The sequence below is a fragment of the Myotis daubentonii genome, chromosome 11, assembly GCF_963259705.1.
Source record: "Myotis daubentonii chromosome 11, mMyoDau2.1, whole genome shotgun sequence".
Classification (NCBI taxonomy): domain Eukaryota; kingdom Metazoa; phylum Chordata; class Mammalia; order Chiroptera; family Vespertilionidae; genus Myotis; species Myotis daubentonii.
This window is the reverse complement of record NC_081850.1, coordinates 46,688,294-46,708,498: the sequence shown is the minus strand read 5'-3', so window position 1 is coordinate 46,708,498 and position 20,205 is coordinate 46,688,294. Positions and strand designations below refer to the sequence as shown.

At 39.5% G+C, this 20,205-nt stretch overlaps 2 pseudogenes; one reads left to right on the top strand and one right to left on the bottom strand.

Moving 5' to 3' along the window:
• Positions 1 to 9,371: 9,371 nt before the first annotated feature.
• On the top strand, positions 9,372 to 9,478 carry LOC132212939 (U2 spliceosomal RNA; annotated as a pseudogene).
• A 5,527-nt stretch (positions 9,479 to 15,005) lies between these two features.
• LOC132211692 (large ribosomal subunit protein eL32-like) lies at positions 15,006 to 15,433 on the bottom strand (annotated as a pseudogene).
• Positions 15,434 to 20,205: the final 4,772 nt, after the last annotated feature.

Below are 20,205 nucleotides of genomic sequence, written 5' to 3'. Positions count from 1 at the left end.
CCCCACCTGTGCATGATCTGGGCCAGGGAGGGTTGCAGGAGGTTGGCCAGCCAGGGAGGGACCGTGGGAGGGCTCTAGAGCTTGTCCTGCCCATATCGCTCAGTCCTGATCAGCCGGACCCCAGCAGCAAGCTAACCTACTGGTTGGAGTGTCTGCCCCCTGGTGGCCAGTGCATGCCATAGTGAGTGGTTGAGCAGCCTTAGCATATCATTGGCATATTATGCTTTGATTGGTTGAACGGCTGACTGGATGACCAGGCACTTAGCATATTAGGCTTTTATTATGTAGGATAAGGTTTATGGCTCAACATACGTATATTATTTCCAAATTGTGAGATCAAGTTCAGGTTTACTAATTATATTTTTAAGTTCTTTATTATTTTTCTCAGATGGTATACCTGGGTGATATCCTTTATGCATTCCTGCATATTTATTTCACCTTGATAGGTGAATATTTTGGTTGTGTTTATAATTAGTGGGAATCAAATTATTTCTTTTAGTAGTAGTTCTTATTCCTATCTTTTAATTATAAGTGTAAGAGAATCATGTATTTTCTTATGTAGGTAACTTATTCCTTTGTATGGTGCTTGTAATATTTCTTCTGTATCCTCAGAGGTCCAGATTTGTGTCAGCCTGTTCCAAGTATATGTTTTTGACAATAATCAGTCCTGGGTTTCATTGAACTTCAGAATGTTCTTTCTTCACCTTAAGGAAATGGTTTGTTATTTATTAAATTATTTCTTTGTTTTTATTTTGAGTCTTCACTTTCCTAGTTCCTACTGTTTGTACCTTACCTCTCTTTATCTTTTTCATAATAATCATCATGATTTCCTCATAACTTACATTCCTTTATATTTTGAGATATTTTGATCTATCATGTCATTAATTTTGGTCTCAATGATGTCTGGATTGTTTAGTGGGAATATATATTTTTCCTCCCCAAACATTTTTTAAAATTCTGCACTTGAATTGTTTGTGTGTGTCTATTTAAATTTTTATCTTTCCTGGCAGCTCTGTTCACTGTGTCTGAATTTTTCTGTTAAGACTGGTCTTTGTCTCTCTGCCAGCTGTCCTCTGTGTTTGTTGGATTCCAAGGACTTAGGTATGATCGGGGTATGCTGAGTGTTGGGGCAATCTAAAATAAGTTTAAGAGAAAGCAGTCTCTCCTGTGCACTATTGGCCTAGAAGCAAGCAGATGGTGAGTTCACTGCTGAGGCACAAAGGAGTGAAGAAAGCCTCTGGGTACTTGGTTCCTTGCGTTTGCCAGGCTTGAAGAAAGCAAGGCCAGGGTCCATTTGCATGCTCGTTCTTGGTCTTTCAGGGATCAGAAAGTCAGGCTTTTCCTGAGGATTCATCTTGACCTTCCCTAGGAACACACAAATCTCCACAGTCAAATGGTCTTCCTAGAATATACATTTATGACTTTCACCCTCAGTTCTAGTCTCCAGTGAGAGGGAGACAACCTTTCACCTATTCTCCCACAATACCTTCTTTTTAGAACCCAAGAATTTATTTATTCCTTGTAGCTTATAGGTCTGAGCAGCTATTCTGTACAGGACAAAGGAGCGAGGCTGAAGTTGGCATCGGAGGAGAAGAGAGTTATAATCAAGACACATCTTCCCAGCATCACCTGCTAGGTTCTTCCCTGTGATAGCTGTGTAAACATTTGTTGGGTTTGAAGGGTTTAGCTGTGTCCTGAAACACAGATTTGATTTTTCTTCAAGTAATTTTCACTTAAAGAGTTTAATATCAGAGTTGATATTTTAGCTGTTGAAACATAAAAAGTCTAAAGAAAGATAGTAACTTTTATCTGAAACCATACTTAGGAGATTAAGTAGAGAAAACTATTATACATTAAACTAACTGTCAAGTATAGACTCATTTTGGTTTTCCTTGTGATGTAGTTTATTTTTCTTATGAAAGTACTCAAATTTGTAATGTTTCTAAAACAGAATGTTCATGTATCCTGAGTACATAACACATGAATTAATACTACTATAGCATTAATTGTAAAAATTTTCATTCTAGTTAAAGAAAACCATGTGTGTAAGTAAGTGTAGTGGTAGTAGTGGTTAAAAGGTCACATTAGAACATTTTTCTCCCTCAGAAAGTAAACAGCTTTGTTTTGTATAGAAGTAACCTGAGGCTAAAAGGAAGAGAGCTTTGATTTTTTTTCTTTTTTATTCATTGTGACCTTTTAATGACTTTTGGATGCCAACTATAGCTAAAGAATATTCTGAAGGTTAAAGAGAGAAATTCCTTGGGGGGGATTTTTCAGGTCTGTTTTTGTTAAGTGTTTAACATCACTAAATTCTCAGATCTTACATATTTCCATGACTCAGTAAACATACTCTAAATGCAGGTGCACTCCTTAACTGCAAGTATTTATTTAACAAATTTCCTCTCAAGTCTTCTGGTGTCAGATGCAGCATGACAGTAGTTAAGGATCTGACACCAGTCTCATTGAAAACCTTATTGTTTAGGCTTTGCTTCCTTGACTGTTTCAAATTACATCTAGCTGAAACTTGCCAAAGAAGTTGTCAGCTTAGATACGACTTTGATTTTGAAAAACTGTTGAAAATAGGAAATCCATTTATAGTGACAGAAAAAAAAAAGAGAATTTGACTGGCATAAAATGTCTTTTGTTCTTGCTGAAATATACTTGCTCATGAAATTTTCCAAACAATTGCAGTATGGATTAGTACATTTTGACACGTTTAAAATAAGCATGCTTTAAAACAGGATAGATAATTAACTGGAAAAGTATATGTCTGCATGTTTATTCAAAATGTTTCCTAGCTTCTTTGTACTAAGAGAGTCCAATATGTCATTATGATAAGACTGAAATGGCAAGATGCTGTTTATGCAGAATATGAATCAGGAACATCCCCAAAGAACATTTGCATAAGAATATGAATTTTCATCTCTTTGATATAATCAGAGAATTAGGTTAAAACAATTTTTTTTGGTATAATGCTGAGATGCAGAATGAAGTAAAACTCAGTAAATAGGTTAATAGGTTAATCAGTAGTTAGATCTCCCAAGAAAATATTTTTTTGAATTGTAAAAATCTAACAATCAACCAGAATGCAGTTCAGAGAGAAAAGGAGACGGGAAAAATGGAAGAGAAATTTAGAGGGATGGAGGAAAAAGTTAAAAGGACCAACAAGAGAATAGAAAGAATGGGGAAAGGTTTATATACAAAGAGATTATGGCTGAAATTTTTTTTAGAATTGAAAAAATACATGGTTTCTCACACATAACAAGGAACATTAGGATTTGATGAACAAATCTATACCTAAAGAGTAAATATTGACCAGAAAAAAGAAGCCAGGTTGTTATCGTTTTCTAGGTAATTTTACTGGTGACAGAATTCTCACAACAAAAAGTACATGTCAGATAGTAATTAAATAAATGTTCAAGGTCCTATAAGAAAACAAGATGGGATTGTATTCCCAGCTAAAATTTTGGTCAAGAAAGAGTGTATCATATAGACAAATGTAGATATAGAAAACTGGGAGTTTATTATTCAGTTTATTTTTTATAGAGTTTATTATTTATTATTCTTTCTGTTGAGAGACCTGTTGACATATTTACCTCAGTAAGAAGCAAATTGAATGAAAAAGGGTAAAGTGGGAGGCAGATAAAAGAAGAAAGCATGCTGGTAAATGCAAACTAGTATTGACTGTATGCTCCCCCATTTCTTTCAGTAACCCAAAGAAGGGAAAAGACTGTTTGAGTTAAAGCCATGCTAAGGTCCTTTTCTGTTTGGGGGAAAAGCAAGATTTTGATTAAAAATAGCATTTGAGAGAAAACACATGTTAAAACATTTAGAGACAACCATAGAAAGAATAGAAAATAAATTAGGAAGTGCAGCCAAACCAACTTCTGAACGATGTGATAATCTCTAGTTTTAAGGATGCACTTTTTAGTCTTGACCTCTATGTCCAGGCCAGTATGGAGACTGATGTGACTCCAGTTCCCTTATTCAACAGTTCACCTGATTGGTTCTTCCTTTTTATTTTTTTAGGTTCTTTCTTTTTGACCCATCTTGTTTCCATGCAAAGGAAACATACCCTTCAGGAAAAGTTAAGAATATAGACACTGTCATCAGTTATCTGTAGACACATGATGAGGGTTAGGAAGATATTTTGTTAAACTCTATTTCACTAAAGAGATATATAGTTGCTTTGGAGAAGGGAAAATACATGCTCAAAAAACAAGGATATCTATAAAATGACAGCAGTGATGACAGCTACTGTTTATTGAGTATGCCAGGGACATTATATTAATTTACAGTCATGCAGTGCATAATGTAGTTTTGGTCAGTGATGAGCTGTACATACGAGGGTAGTCCCATCCTATATAATAAGGAGCTAATATGCTAATTAGACCAAACAGCAGAGCGACCGTCCAGACGACCTTCCGGATGAAGCCAGGGCTGTGAGGGCCAAGGCCCATGCATGAATTCCGTGCATCAGGCCTCTAGTCTATAATAATAAAAGCATAATATGCTAATTAGACTGGACGTTCTTCCGGAACAAGCAAAAAGATTGCCATATTGAAATAAAAGACGACTTGATTACAATGTTGAATATACTGATAGTTCTGGGTGGCTTAAATGATTCAAGAATCATTATTCATTACATAATATGAAAGTGAGTGGTGGGTATGTAAGTGTCCATGTGAGGCAGCTAAAATTGTTTTTGAAAGCTGATGTGGAGGAAAATGACTTGCCAGAGAGAATATTCAATGGATGAAATATCACTATTCTGGAAACAGATGGCTGACAGCTCTTTCATCCATAAGGCGGCCAAGACAATGCCTGGTTTCTAGGCTTTTAAGGACAGAATAACAGTCTTGCTTGGGGGCAAAGTGGCAGGCTACAAATTTAAACCCTTTCTGATATGGTACAGTGAGAACCCCAGACCCTTAAAGAGTATTATAGGAACAGTAAGAAGTCATGGGTGACCCTGCTTCTCTTCTAAGATGCCTTCCTGAATTGCTGTGCCAACAAAATGGAGAAGTACTGTTTGGAGAACAACATACCTATCAATATTTTATTTATTGTTGACACTGCTCCAGGACATCCTCCCTTTATTGCTGATCTTCAATCCAATATCAAAGTGGTGTTTCTCCCTCCAAACACCACCTCTTTGCCCCAACCAATGGAGCTTTTAACTGCTTGAGGAACTTTGTCCAGGCTATTGTTGCAACTGAGAAGACAATGATGCGATTCTGGAAGGATTACAACGTCTATGACTATGTCAAGATGTTGCTTGGGCTTAAGGTGATGTGACCAGAGTATATGAATGACATCTTGAAGAAGATACTCAAGGGTTTTATCCATAATTTCAAAGGTTTTGCCAAGGATGAGGAATTTGCAAAAATCAACAGTGCTGTGGTTGAGATGTCCATGAGGATGACATTGAGGAGCTCCTAGAGGTGGTTCCTGAGGAATTGACTAATGAGGATTGTTGGAACTAGAACAGAAATACATAGCTAAATAGAGACAAGGGAAAAGGAAACTCCAGGAGAAGAAAAAGAAGGACACCCTTGCCCTGAAATTCACACTGAAAGGATTAGCAGAAACTTTTACAGACCTGAGTAAACTCATTTAAAAAAATCTAAAAGCATGGACCCAAACACTAAAATGTTTTCATTAATAGAGAGTAATGTTCATAGTGTATTATCTACTTACAAGCAATCTATGCAAAAAGGAAACAAACATGATAAAAAGTGACAACTGCTCAAGAAGAGCCCACAGCAGGTCCTTCAGGAGGTGTTTTAGAAGAAAACATTACTATCATAGGAGATGACAGCTCCATCATGTCATTGCCCCTGAAGACCTTCCAGTGGGACGAGATGTGCAGGTGAAAGACAGTGATATGGGTGATCCTGACCTTGTGTAGGCCTAGGCCTGTGTTTGGCAAACTGCGGCTCGCAAGCCACATGCGACTCTTTGGCCCCTTGAGTGTGGCTCTTCCACAAAATACCACAAAATATCACATGCGGGCGCGCACGTACAGTGCGATTGAAACTTCGTGGCCCATGCGCAGAAGTCGGTATTTTGTGGAAGAGCCATACTCAAGGGGCCAAAGAGCCGCATGTGGCTTGCGAGCCGCAGTTTGCCGACCACTGGCTAGGCTAATGTGTGTGTTTGTGTCCTAGTTTCTAACAAAAGAGTTTAAAAAGTAAAAAACAAGTTTTCAAATAGAAAAACATAGAATAATGGTGTAAAGAACAAAGATATTTTTGTACAGCTGTACAATGTGTTTGTGTTTTAAACTAAGTATTATTACAGAGTGAAAAGTTAAAAATTTTCAAAGTTTATAAAGTAAAAAAGTTACAGTACATGAAGGTTAACTTATTGAAAAAGAAAAAAATATATTTTATCAAATTTAGCCTAAGTGTACAGTATTTATGAAGGCTGCAGCAGAGCACAACAATGTCCTAGGCCTTCACAGTCATGACTCACTCACTGACACCCAGACCAACATCCAGTCCTGCAAGCTCCATTCAGTAAGTGCCCTATACAGGTGTATCATTTTTTATCTTTATACCATAATTTTACAGTACCTTTTCTATGGTTAGATATATTTAGATACACAAATACTTACCATCTATATATGTAAAAGCCTAAGTGACTGTTACGACTGACCGACCGGTCAGTGTAATGCACACTGACCACCAGGGGGCAGATGCTCAATGCACAGGCATGGAAACATGGAACATACTGATGGATCTCAGAGGGAAGGGGGGGTGGAGCAGGAAGAGATTAATCAAAGATCTTATATGCATACTAGATGCCCGGTGCACAGATCTATGCACCGGTGGGGTCCCTCGGCCTGGCCTGCGCCCTCTTGCAATCCAGGATCCCTTAGGAGATGTCGGACTGCCGGTTTCAGCCCGATCCCCGAAGGCCAGGCCAAGGGACCCCACTGGTGTACCAGGTCTCTAGTATGCATATAAGATCTTTGGTTAATCTCTTCTCATCCTCTCCCCTCCTCCATCCCCCCTTCCCTCTGAGATTGATCAGTCTGTTCTATATTTCCATGCCTGTGCATTAAGCTTCTGCCCCCTGGTGGTCAGTGTGCATCATAGCTACCGTTCGAATGGTTGAACAGTCGCTTAGACTTTTCTATATATAGATTCTCACATGTAAGTATTTTGTTTTAATGGTTGACATATTTTGATCTTTTGAATCTGAGAGAGAAATCAATGTACACAGCAGGAGATACAGTTTTGCATTCTTCCATAGTAGTTTTCATTTTAGTTTTGATATGCCATTTGACATGTAGAATAGAAAGAATATAAAATAGGGCTTGTCCACAGTAGGCTACATCTTTATTTCTCTTAAGAATATTATTGGATTTTAAAAAGGCATTTTATACTGCTGTTTGATATGTGCATTATATTATTTTATTTTTTGTTAGGAACATGATTGGTGGCTATTAAGTTCTCTAGGAATATAAACAGAACTAAAGTGATTTTTTAAAATATAAGAAATCATATGATGCTAACTCAAATATAAAAAGCAATAGCTCATTAACATCTAAAGAAGAAGTTTTCTCTATTCGAGGGGGTTATGTTAAGTGGAGTATTGTCATCCCTTCATTTTGCAGACTGCCATGACAACCATATTTCTTCAGATGCCAAGCTCTTTGTTGTGTGTGAAAGTTCTTGTGTCTCCCAGAGTGAGCTGCCACACCAGGTCTCTAGGTTGGCAATGTGGAGGTCATTCAGAAGCAACAGCTTATGATGGGTGATGGAAGACAGGGCCTGAAGTCTGGATCTAATGAGGAGGTGGGAGATAAGACTGACTCAGTGAACACCAGTCAGCCAAGAGAACTTGTTGGAAGTTTTAGGGGAAAGGACATTCTGTAAGCTAGGCACATGGAATTGTGCTGAGATTCTGATATTATTACTCAGATAAGAAATGCAGAGGTAGGTGAGTACTTCGGTTTTTGTTTTTTTTAAATATATTTTATTGATTTTTTACAGAGAGGGAGAGAGATAGAGAGTTAGAAACATCGATGAGAGAGAAACATCGATCAGCTGCCTCCTGCACACCTCCTACTGGGGATGTGCCCGCAACCCAGGTACATGCCCTTGACCGGAATCGAACCCAGGACCCCTCAGTCTGCAGGCCGACGCTCTATCCACTGAGCCAAACTGGTTTCAGCAATACTTTGAATCATAAGGGTGCCCAGTCCAGTCCCTCCACTAAAGTATTCATCTAAAATATAATTCTGATCATGTCACTCCAAATATTAATTGGCTCTCAATTCCTGTACTCCAGGATGAAATCATCATACCCTTGACTGGCATGCAGGCTTCCACATAATCTGTCCCTTGCCCACTTTTTGTCCAGCCTCACTTCTTATCATTATTGGCTCCTTCTACACTCCTACTGAAAACACCTCTGTTCCATTACCCATGCTCTGTCTTCCGGCAAAAAAGCTGTCCCAACCTCCTCACTGCATTCCTATTCATCCCACACGACCTAAGCCAAGTATCTTCTGGAGACAGGTTGGAACCACTCAGAGGATTAATCATTCCTACTTTTGCTAGATTTTAGTATTTCATACTTCAATTACAATATTTACCTAATTTTGTCTTTTTGCATCCCTCTCTCTCCCGCCCCCCCCCCCCCCCCTCTCTTTCTCTCTTTCACTAAAGCTGGCTTCCAGAAGCTGCAGGCTCCACAAAATCTAGATTCACCCTAGGACATAAATGTAAGGCCTGGGGTTTAATCATAAGGGGGACAGAACTACAAAGGAGACTGAATGTGCTTCCTTGATATGTCTTCTAAACTAAAGTCATGGCCCTGACTGGAAAGTAGTAAGCATCATATAGATTAAGTTTCCTTCCTCTTCTAAAATGTTAGATCCTTAAAAACAAGAACTGTGTTCATTTTTTAATTCCTTCATCAAGCACAGAGCATGGCACTTTGTAAACACTTAAAAATGATTTGCAGACTAAATGAACATTGTGCTAGAGATGTATAAAGCATGATATAGAGCTGTTAGATACTTAAAGCAGAGTTGTCCAATAGAAATAATTAAGCAGCCTATGTAATTAAAATTTTCTAGAAGCCTTAAAAAAAACTAGGAAGATGCAGGTAAAATTAATTTTAATCTATTTTATTTAACTCAAGATGTCCAAACTATTATTTCAACAAGTAATCTATATAAAAATGATTAATGAGATATTTTACATTCTTCATATTAATCTTTGAAACCCACTGTGTATTTTACATTTATGGCACATCTCAGTTTGGATGGGCTTCTTTCAGGGGCTCACTAATCACATGTGCAGATACAGAGTATGATTTCAAAAGCTGTGATAAGAAGAAGAAAATACTTTTTGATCGTTTCTCGGCCTTTTGGCTAAGATCAAGTGTAGTATCTGTTCTTATCAGAAAATACTTTTTGATCCAGCAATTTAATGATGGTTATATTGGTGACTTACTTCTAAGTTCTAATAATATTTCCTGCCTTCTAATTAATTACATTAAATTTATGTCAAACTGCCCTTCTCATACAAACCTTATAGTAAATTGAGAGTGAAAAATGCACAGGTATCAATACTTAAAGGTAAGGGTGGAGGTCAAAGTATTTTTAAAACTGTAGTAGAATAAATGCGTCCTGGGGGTCAGGTATTTTAAACATGCAAATAGCACTGTGAAGTCCTGAAAGAGATAGAGTTCTCATTTATGAAGCATTTTAATAAGTACAAGACCCTTCAGTTCACAGCAGAATTTCCTGAGCTCATTATATGAAAAGGAGCGTATTGTCTAGTACATTCGGTCCCAGGAAGCTCATCTGCTCCAGCTCCAATAGACGTGAAAGCTGTATGTTTACATGAGAAAAAATTTCATTAGATATCCCTGATGGTAAATTCTGTAGACAGGGAGCCTTGAGTAAATCACTGGTGTGGCTTTGCTGACTTCCTCGTCAAACTCAGGCTGTGTGTCACTGCTCGAAGCAAATTAAATTTTGATGAGCTTGGGAAAATAATTGGGCTATGAATGTTACCCATTACTCAGAGAATTGTAAATGTCCGGAAATGAAACCAAATGATGTAAAATCCAATTAATATTTTGGGGGCAATCAGGACCGTAGATAGATAGAGCAGTCAGGGACCTAAGTCCACCCTCTAATATTTCACACTACAAAATCCCAAGCCCTAAGGAGTTTGAGCAGCTCAACCAAGGTCAGACAAGTAATCTTTGCTCCAACTGGGATTAGGATTCAGTTCTACAGACACCTTCGCTCCACATTCGTTCCCCCTTCTCATGCCCTTGTTTCTCTGCACCTCTTCCTTTCGGCAGCTTTCGCTATTTTTCTGAACTTTGTTACCTTCAGGAGGGAGAGGGAAAAACTGAAAACTGCCAGCACCGGCTCCTTCTGTTATGTGGCATATGATAATCACTTCTACTTCCTGCTATAGCAGAATAGAAACGTGATATTATACTGTATGTAAATGTCAGCTTTGGGGAAAATACTAATTTTCTGAACGAGAGGCTGATGGAAGTAAAATGAAAAACAAAAAGGTGGGTCACACAACTGAAGGAATCTCGAACAGGAAGGACAGTTCTGCTCAGAACTCAGCTGTTGAGAGAGGTAAATAGGTACTTGATCAACATTGATTTGATTGATTAATTGAAAGAGCTGGCAGAGGAATGATAGGCAGTGCTGGTGGTCCTTTACCAAGGCTTGGGGACTTTTGAATTCAGAGGAGTTTAGGGTTCCTGGGGGCAGAATACAGGGGTGACTTAAACAAGGGGACATGCGGGCTGGCAGCTTGTCTCCTGTAGATAGACATGGCACAGCATCTTTGGATCTCAATTCTAGGTCTGCTACTTCCCAGCTGGGTGTCCTTTAAAGAGATTCTTGCTCTCGTTGAAATATGAAGGCAGATCAAGGTGACTGTTGCTGGAGTTTGTATACCAGTCCTATCATCTGAGGATCTGTGGAGGTGGTGGGGAGCCAGTGTGATCGTTCATGAGAAATAGAAGCATTTGAGGACTGAACATGTGTACAGAAACAGGCACATCAGTGCCATTGAAAACTTTGATATGAAAACACGTGACCTTCCCCATCTTTCTTGGTGGCTTAAAATAATAGGCTGAGGGGGCTAACTCCCCCACCCTCCCCCTGCCATTCTCCCGTAAGCACTAGCATGGTTTCTCCTCTGTCTCCCGTATGTTCAGCTTTGGAAACAAAATCGTCCCTGTGCCTCTGTACATGGGTCCTGTAGCATTGATTTAACAGCGTGTTTATTTTACTTCTCCAACTTGGCACTGAGAGAGATTGAAAGCTGCCAGCCTCAGGCACTCTTGATCTCCTGCTCCTCATGAATTCGGTATTCATCACTTAAACTTAATGTATTTATAATCAGGGCCAAGGCAGCATGACCTTGTTTTATTCTAAATAGATCCCAGGCAGCTAGACAGGGGGGCTTCCTGCTTTAAATCAGATGCAAGACTCGTTAGCCCACAAGGACTTCATTATGATTCAGTTGATCTGCTTAGATTTGATCTTTTTCTGTCTTTGTTATTTATATTAAAAAAACAACAACAGAAAATGGTGGTGGGTGAAGGGAATATTTGATAAAAATCAAACTTCAGGGGATTGGAAGGTTGTTCTGTTTGGCCTCTCCATCAGACAGGCGGGGCAAGAAGACATGTCCAAGGCTTAGATCTTCCACCCCAAGGTAATTAATTTCTAAGCCACATTTTCCCTTCTATAGAGACATTAATCATGAAAATTTAAAAAAAAAAACACCTCACACCTAGCCAATTGTTATTTATCACTTTCCTGTGCTGCAGTGCTTAAAAAGTACTCAACAGGAATGTTTAAACTTTTCTTTTTTTTTTTCCTCCCAGGACTAAGTCTGGGGCCAGACCTGTATATAAATATCACTATCACTATAGGGCAACGGTTCTCAACCTGTGGGTTGCGACCCCTTTGGCAGTCGAATGACCCTTTCACAGGGGTCGCCAAATACCATTCTGCATATCAGATATTTACATTACGATTCATAACAGTAGAAACATTACAGTTATGAAGTAGCAACGAAAATAATTTTATGGTTGGGTCACAACATGAGGAACTGTATTTAAAGGGCCAGAAGGTTGAGAACCACTGCTATAGGGCAACAACTGCTTTGGTTGCCTATCCTGTACTGTTCTGCCTTACTTTGCTTTAACCATCTCTACAAGATAAAGATGCAATCCCTTTCAGTGACTTGAATTGTCCTTAGAAGTCAGAATGGGCAAGTACTGCTTATTTTAGTCATTGTAGTAACTGGGAATCAAAGATCCAGAATTGAACATTTACATTGAAGGAAATCCACGGGGGCATTGTTGCTTTAAGGCATCTGATTATTTATCTAGCCACAACTGGTTCCTTCACTCTCGCACTCTACCCACATACCCACCTATCCCCTGTTTCCCCTTGTAACTCTACCTTGAAGATGAAACAAGTGAGGGCTAAACTAATTAACTAACCAGCAGTGATCTACAGCCTCAGCACCTTGGATTCCTGAAGATTTATCCCATTTCAAATTCATTGCTATTTCCCTCCAGGGAAATAAAGATTGCTGCCTATTAAAGATGGGGACAGAAAAAGGCACCTTCACTGGAGACAGCCTGTACAAGAAAATAATACTGTAATCATTCCCTCCAATCAGCTGAAAAGGATTAAATCTTCTGCTTCTAAAGTAATGTTCCAATTGAGCCTTGGGGAAGAATAATTCATGATTAGGGAGAAGGCTGGTCTAGCAAATGTGAACATTATGTCCATTACTTAAACACACTTCCTGGGCTGACTGCTCATGTACCCAAGGGACTCTCAGCCCCAGCAACTGATCGGCACAATGAAACAGGCAGACAAGGACAAGAGGTATTATCATCTGCATTCAACAGCACTACATAGACTCTACCACTGCTAAATCACTGCCTTTGGTAAATAGCCCAGATAACTCATTTTAATAGAAGAATTCTTCTCTTCTTTATGTGTATTAAACAACAGACTCTTATGAGCGGTGGCAGTGTATTGATTCCTGGGAAAGGCCGTGTGAATACCAATTCTGTAATTTATGCTGTTTTGTGGCTCTGGCTGTATTTGTTATGCATAGTGTATTAAACATTCAATAGCTCAATTTAATCTTTGCAGCCAAATTGCACAGCACATCATGCCAGATAGTGGTTGTTTCATATACACAGCCCATCTGCTTCCTGTTCTATAATTCATTCAGCAGGCAAAGTTTCTGGCAGCCTCAGGCTACCAGCATATATATATATATATATATATATATATATATATATATATATATGTAATCTCCTTAGGTACCAGAAGTGCTTGGCACTCCATTAGTTTTCTGGGTTTCGAGTACTCTGTATGAGCCTGGGTATTGCTCTGTGTGCATGAGCCTGGGTATGTGTTTCTACTTTTTATGAGAATTAAAGGTAGGAATAATTTGCTAAGTTCCATGTCCTCATTTGGACAAATTTTCATAAGCTCATGGGGTTTTACAAAACCCAAAGAGAGAAAAACACACATTAGAAATAAAACACAATGATCTTTCACCCTTGGGAACTTATCCATTGCAATAAAATGTGTTCTCTCGACCATCCCTATCTAAATAGATTGATTTCCATCTTGTGGGGGGAAATAAATAAAACAAACCCCAAAGTACCATAAACTCTTGGCTTCTTTCACTGGATGTACCACTTGGGATTTGCTCTCTTATGGCAAATGTTTATTTTCCCTAAAATCCCCTCCTCTCTTGGGGGCCTGCCCCTGTCTCGTAATGTCGATGGTAACTTTGTCCTTTCCTCATCTCCACTTTCTATTTGCTTTTAAAGAAGCCAGTGCCTAACCATTGCCCACTGGAAAACTACATTTGCAGTTTATTGAAGTCTTTCTGCAACTTGCAGTACAAATGCTTGATTTTCAGAGCATTTTATGTCCTTTATACCACACACAGGGGACATGGACCACCCTGGATTTTGGGTGATCATTTTACACCTATTTGGGAAAAGTGACCAAAGAAGCCATCTAATCCACTGGAGTTACAGCCTCTGAGAGCAGAAGTAGATCATCCATTCCAGTGACCTCATTTTACAGGTAATAACAGGCAACACTTGTGTAATGCTTTAGGGCACGGTCAAATACACAGTTGCCAATGGCACCCAGTGTGGTCTCTCCAAAGCCTAAAGCTTGAAGCCCACCTGGTGAGGATGGTGGGGAATTGGAGTACCCATGCCTGAGTCCACTGAAGGCAGCTGATGCAGAGCCACAGAGCCTTGTGTTTCCAAATCTTTCTGTTTTTCAAGAGAAGCTGGAAATCTGGATTTTTTTTAAAAAATGAGATTTTAAAAAAATGTTGGCATTAAATGATATGATACTATATTTTTTTAAAACACTGCATGGGCCAAACAAAACACATCTGTAGGCCTGCCAGAGCATATGGGCCTCCAGTTTGCACACTGTTTTAGAGTATATGCCACCCTATTCCCTACATTCTTGCTATATTTTCCTGATAGGACACTGAGGTCTAGGAAGTTAGGGTCTTGCCCGAGTTTATGCTACAAGTGATGGGGAAGAATTGGGGCCAGGATTAAATATCTCGTCATTTACTCCAGTGCTCCCATGACATGGCTATGTTTTCCCCTATGGTGTACAAAGATTCACCCAGCATTCCTTTTCTAGTAAATTGGGAACTTTTCTTTATAGTAGCGAATTCCACTGTATTTCTGTTTTTAACATTCCCTCTCTGGTATTCCAATCATTAGCACATAGTCTTTCGGTTTGATTCATCCCTACCTTTCTTTAGGATTCCCTGGATAAACGGTATGTCCAACAAGTACAACTCATGATGCAAGCAAAACCCTTAATGCTTTATTTATCCCATTGTCCTTAACAATTATTCATTGGTGATAACCTCCCTGCCTTTTTATTGGGGGGAGGGGGGCCACATAATTTTATGGTTTTATTAACACAAACACAATGTGTATACAATCTGCCTATTAGTTTCTTTGCTGTGCTGCCTGGCATTGGGATTGGTGACTCTGATGGCCGGCTGGGCTGCTCTTTCCACGCGGCTTTGCATTCATGGAGGAGTCGTGAACAACTTTAGCACAGTAAGATTTGTTGCACACCACAGCACTACTCCATGACCTTGTGGACCAGGAACTTCTGGAAGCCACTGGGCAATATGTGCTTTGTGTTCTTGTTGCTCCCATAACCAATGTTGGGCATCGAAATCTAGCCCTTGAATCTTCTGTGCACCACCTTGTCAGTGCCTCTAGGTTTCTCCCAGTTCTGCTTAATTTTGACATATTGGTCAGACTGGTGCCAGATAAACTTCTTGGTCCTCTTTTTGACCACCTTAGGCTTCCTGAGAGGTGTGAGGGCAGCCATGATGCCAAGTAGGAGATGGTTGCCACCTCCACAAGCAGCGCCGAGGATTAGAAGGGAAGTTGTTGCAGGAGGCCTGATTGATAATCTCCCATCTTACTTCCTCTTCCCCACCATAAAAACTACACAAACCATAGACTTGTCTTCACTAATAGACAGCCACAATTCCTTTGTGTTGCAAACTGGATTCTGATGTAGTAATTTGAATGTTCAGACCTGAGGAGTAATCAAAACATTCAACCTGACTCATTTCTGGTAGGAAAATTTATGAGTGACCTCTAGTGACCCCTAGTTTTATATAATTCTCTTCCCTTTGAGTGTAAGTGAAATCTAGAAAGATGATGATATACTACATTCTCATGATTATGTTACTTGATATGGCAAAAGGAAGATTATCTTGGTGGGTGAAACCTAATCACATAAACTATTTATTTATTTATTTATTCATTCATTCATTCATTCATTCATTATTTTTAATATATTTTTATTGATTTCAGAGAGGAAGGGAGAGGGAGAGAGAGATAGAAACATCAATGATGAGAGAGAATCACTGATTGGCTGCCTCCTACATGCCCCCAACTGGGGATTAAGCACACAACCTGGGCATGTGCCCTGATCAGGAATCAAACCATGGTCTCCTGGTTCATAGTTTGCTGCTCAACCACTGAGGCACACCAGCCTGGCATATGAACCATTTAAAGCAGAGTTTTATTTCGCTGGTAGTAGAAAGGAAAGTAAGAGAAAGCCTACGAGGGATTCCATGTGCTCTGTCAGCTTTGTAGATAGATGAAGCCACATGCAAAAACTAGAGAGACATAGGAGCTGAGAGCGCCTACTGGCCACAGCTAGGAAATGGAATTTCATATCTATAACCACAAGGAACTAAATTCTGCCAATGATCCAATAAGTTTGGAAGTGGGGTCTTTTCCAGAACCTCAAGATTAGAAGCTAGCTGGCTAACACTTTGATTTTAGTCTTGTAAAACACTAAGCAGAAAGCCCAGCTGAGATTAAACCCTTATCAGAGATAACATTGGCAAATATGTTCTCCCATACAGTGGGCTTTCTTGTTGTTTTGTTGATGGTTTCTTTTGCTGTGCAGAAGCTTTTTATTTTGATGTAGTCCCATTTGTTTAGTTTCTTCTTAGTTTCCATTGCCCTAGGAGCTGTATTGGTAAAGATATTGCTATGACATATGTCTGATATTTTTCTGCCTATAGCTTCTTCTAGGATTTTTATGATTTCTCGTCTTACGTTTAAGTCCTTTATCCATTTTGAGTTTATTTTTGTGTATGGTGTATGTTAGTGGTCTAGTTTCATTTTTTGCATGTATCTGTCCAATTTTCCCAACACCATTTATTGAAGAGACTATCTTGACTCCATTGTATACTCTTGCCTTCTTTGGTAAATATTAATTGAGCATAATGGCTTGGGTCGATCTCTGGGTTCTCTGTTCTGTTCCATTGATCTACTAGTATATGTCTGTTCTTGTGCTAGTACCAGGCAGTTTTGAGAACAGTGGCTTTGCAGTATCGTTTGATGTACGGTATTGTGATCCCTCCAACTTTGTTGTTCTTTCTTAAGGTTGCTGCAGCTATTCGGGGTCTTTTTTTATTCCAGATGAATTTTTGGAGAGTTTGTTCTAGGTGTTTGGAGTATGCTGTTGGTGTTTTAATGGGGATTGCACTGAATCTATAGATTGCTTTGTGTAGTATGGACATTTTAATGATACTGATTCTTCCAATCCATGAACACAGTATATTATTCCATTTGTTTATGTCTTCCTCTATCTCTTTCTTCAGTGCCCTGTAATTTTCTGAGTACAGGTTTTTTACCTCCTTGGTTAAATTTATTCCTAGGTATCTTAATTTTTTTGTTGCAATGGTAAATGGGATTGTTTGTTTAGTTTCTCTTCCTGTGAGTTCATTGTTGGTGTATTAGAAGCCATAGATTTCTGGGTGTTAATTTTGTATCCTGCTACTTTGCCAAATTCATTTATTAGTTGTAGTCATTTTTTGATGGAGTCTTTAGGGTTTTCTATGTACAATATCATGTAATCTGCAAATAATGACAGTTTTACTTCTTCTTTTCCAATTTGGATGCCTTTTATTTCTTCTTCTTGTCTGATTGCTATGGCTAGCACTTTCAGTACTATCTTCGAACAGGAGTGGTGAAAGTGGGCAACCCTGTCTTGTTCCTGTTCTTAGGGGAAGTGGTTTTAGTTTTTGCCCATTGAGTATGATGACGGCTGTAGATTTGTCATATACGGCTTTTATTATGTTAAGGTATCATTCCTCTATTCCCACTTTGCTGAGAGTTTTTATCAGGAAAGGGTGTTGGATTTTGTCAAATGCCTTTTCTGCCTCAATTTATATGATTATGTGATTTTGTCTTTCAGTTTGTTTATGTGATGTATCACATTTATTGATTTGTGGATATTGTACCCACCTTACATCCCTGGAATAAATCCCACTTGATGGTACATCTATACAATGGAATACTATGCTGTTATAAAAAAAGAAGGAATTTTTACCATTTGCAACAGCATGGATGGAACTGGAGAGCATTATGCTAAGTGAAATAAGCCAGTCAGAGAAAGATAAATATCACATGATCTCACTCATTTGTGGAATATAATAAACATAAACTGATGTACAAAAATAGAACCAGAGTCATAGAAGCATCGAACAGACTGTCCAACCTATGAGGGAAGGTGGGGGGTGGGGGAGTAAGAGATCAACCAAAGGATTTGTATGCATGCATATGAGCATAACCAATGGACACAGACAGGGTGGGGGTGGCTGTATGGGTGGGGTGAGGGCATGTGCTGGGGGGTGGGGGCGGCTAGGGAGTGGTCAATGGAGGAAAAAGGAGACTTATGTAGTACTTTAAACAATAAAGAATTTAAATTAAAAAAAGTTTTAAAAAGAGTATCAAAGCAATATATGTTAAAAATATAGTTTTCCATCTGAAAAAAATAAAAAGCCCAGCTGAGCCATGCTGAACTTCTGACCTACAGAACTGTGAAGTAATAAGCAGATGTTGTTTTAAGCTGCTAAGATTGTGGTAATTTGTTACACAGCAGTAGCAAACAGTACAGTTTTAAATCTTCCCTTCCTCAGATAGACACTCAGGAGTAAAGGGGAGCCTCTTGGCTTTTCCTACTCTTCTCTCCAGGCTCACATTATGGTTATATGTGGAGGGGTGGTGATGGCATAGAATGGGGGCAAGGAGATATAAGGAGTAGGACAGTTCTTACTTGACTGGTGGCTTCTGTTCTGGGCCTGCAGAGGGTCCCATCTGGCTCTGTTATGGGTATTTTTCAGGAATTTTGAAAGTTCTCTGATGTTCCTCTTGTCCATAGCTCTCTTAGCCTAGTTTGATATCTTTCCGCAACCTCCTACTTGCTGTAATGAATGTTGGATTGCAGATGTAGTCCATGCTGCTGTGTACTTCTGCCAGTCATGTCCCCTCATGTCAGGCTCCAGTGCTCAATCTGCTTTGTCTTTCTCAGGAATGAATCAGGCACTAGATTTTTTTTTTCCGTCTTTTGTGTGTGTCTCAGAGGCAGGAAATCCATTTCAAAGCTCTGTGATGTGAACCTTAAAAGATTCCCTCACTAAATGTGCATAGAGAAGGCAGCATCCCTCACCTCTTCCCCTAAGAAGTATGGTGGGATTAGGCTGTGGCTTTTTAGAAGTCTGGGGTATAGGGGTGGGAAGCAGCATTCGTATTTCATTCCATATATCTCACAGCTTCTGGCTCTCCAGAATCCATAGGACACATCAAATACAATTGGGCTGATTTCCCTGGGTGGCGCAATGGGGTTCCAGCTATGATGGGGATTCCCTACAGGGAACAGCTTTCTTCTGCAGAAACCCTTTGTCAACCCTCTCTCTCTACTTTCTCTTCCCTTTTATCTTCTCCATATGGGTGGCTGGGGTCAAGACTAGTGGAACAGGTTCTCCTATATTGCTATTATATATTCTGCTTATGGGAAGAGGTAGTATCTCACACTAGCTTTGTTATTTTGTCATATGAGGCCCTTATTGACAAATGAGGTGTGAAGGGTCCTATTCTGACATCCTGTTACACTTGTCCATCTGAGCACTCACATCGGTGGCCAGCACCCTGCAGCACTCACCAAGGAAGGCACTGAGGGGGAAGTTTTTAAAAATAGCATCTGGATTGGATGCCCCAGCAATGATGCCCAGTCAATAGGTTTTTACACCGGCAGGAGCTAGAGCTGTTAGTTATCAAATCCTTATCGTTTGTCACACATCTCTGGGGGCTTTGGGTTCCTATCTCAAGCCTCTAGACTTTTCTGCTGTCTACCTGTGCTCCCTTAAAAGTTCTTATTATTCCTGAGCTATTCTTATTCTCTAGGTATGTGCCTGTGTGTGTTCATGCGCGCATGTGTGTGTATGTGTGTGGCTTTTTTCATCTATGTCTTTCCTGTTTTGAATGCTGGATTGTTGGTGGTGTTTTGCTCAGGAAACCCAGTCTGCCAACATCCATGATCACTCTCCTGCTTTTTGCTCTGACTACACTTCCTTCCTTTCTATACCTGCTTACCTTGTGCCAGGCCTAGGCCCTGGGAGATGAGCTTGTTGGCAAAACTTACTGTTGGAGAACATGAGTTCAGATGGCGAAGCAGCTTTTTAACTCAGCTGGCCCTCTTCATGTGGGTCACCTGCATTGCCAGAAACACAGAGGCATCTTGTTCATGAAACTTAAAAACAGCAGTTCTGAGTGATTGAGCGAGTGTCCGTTTTG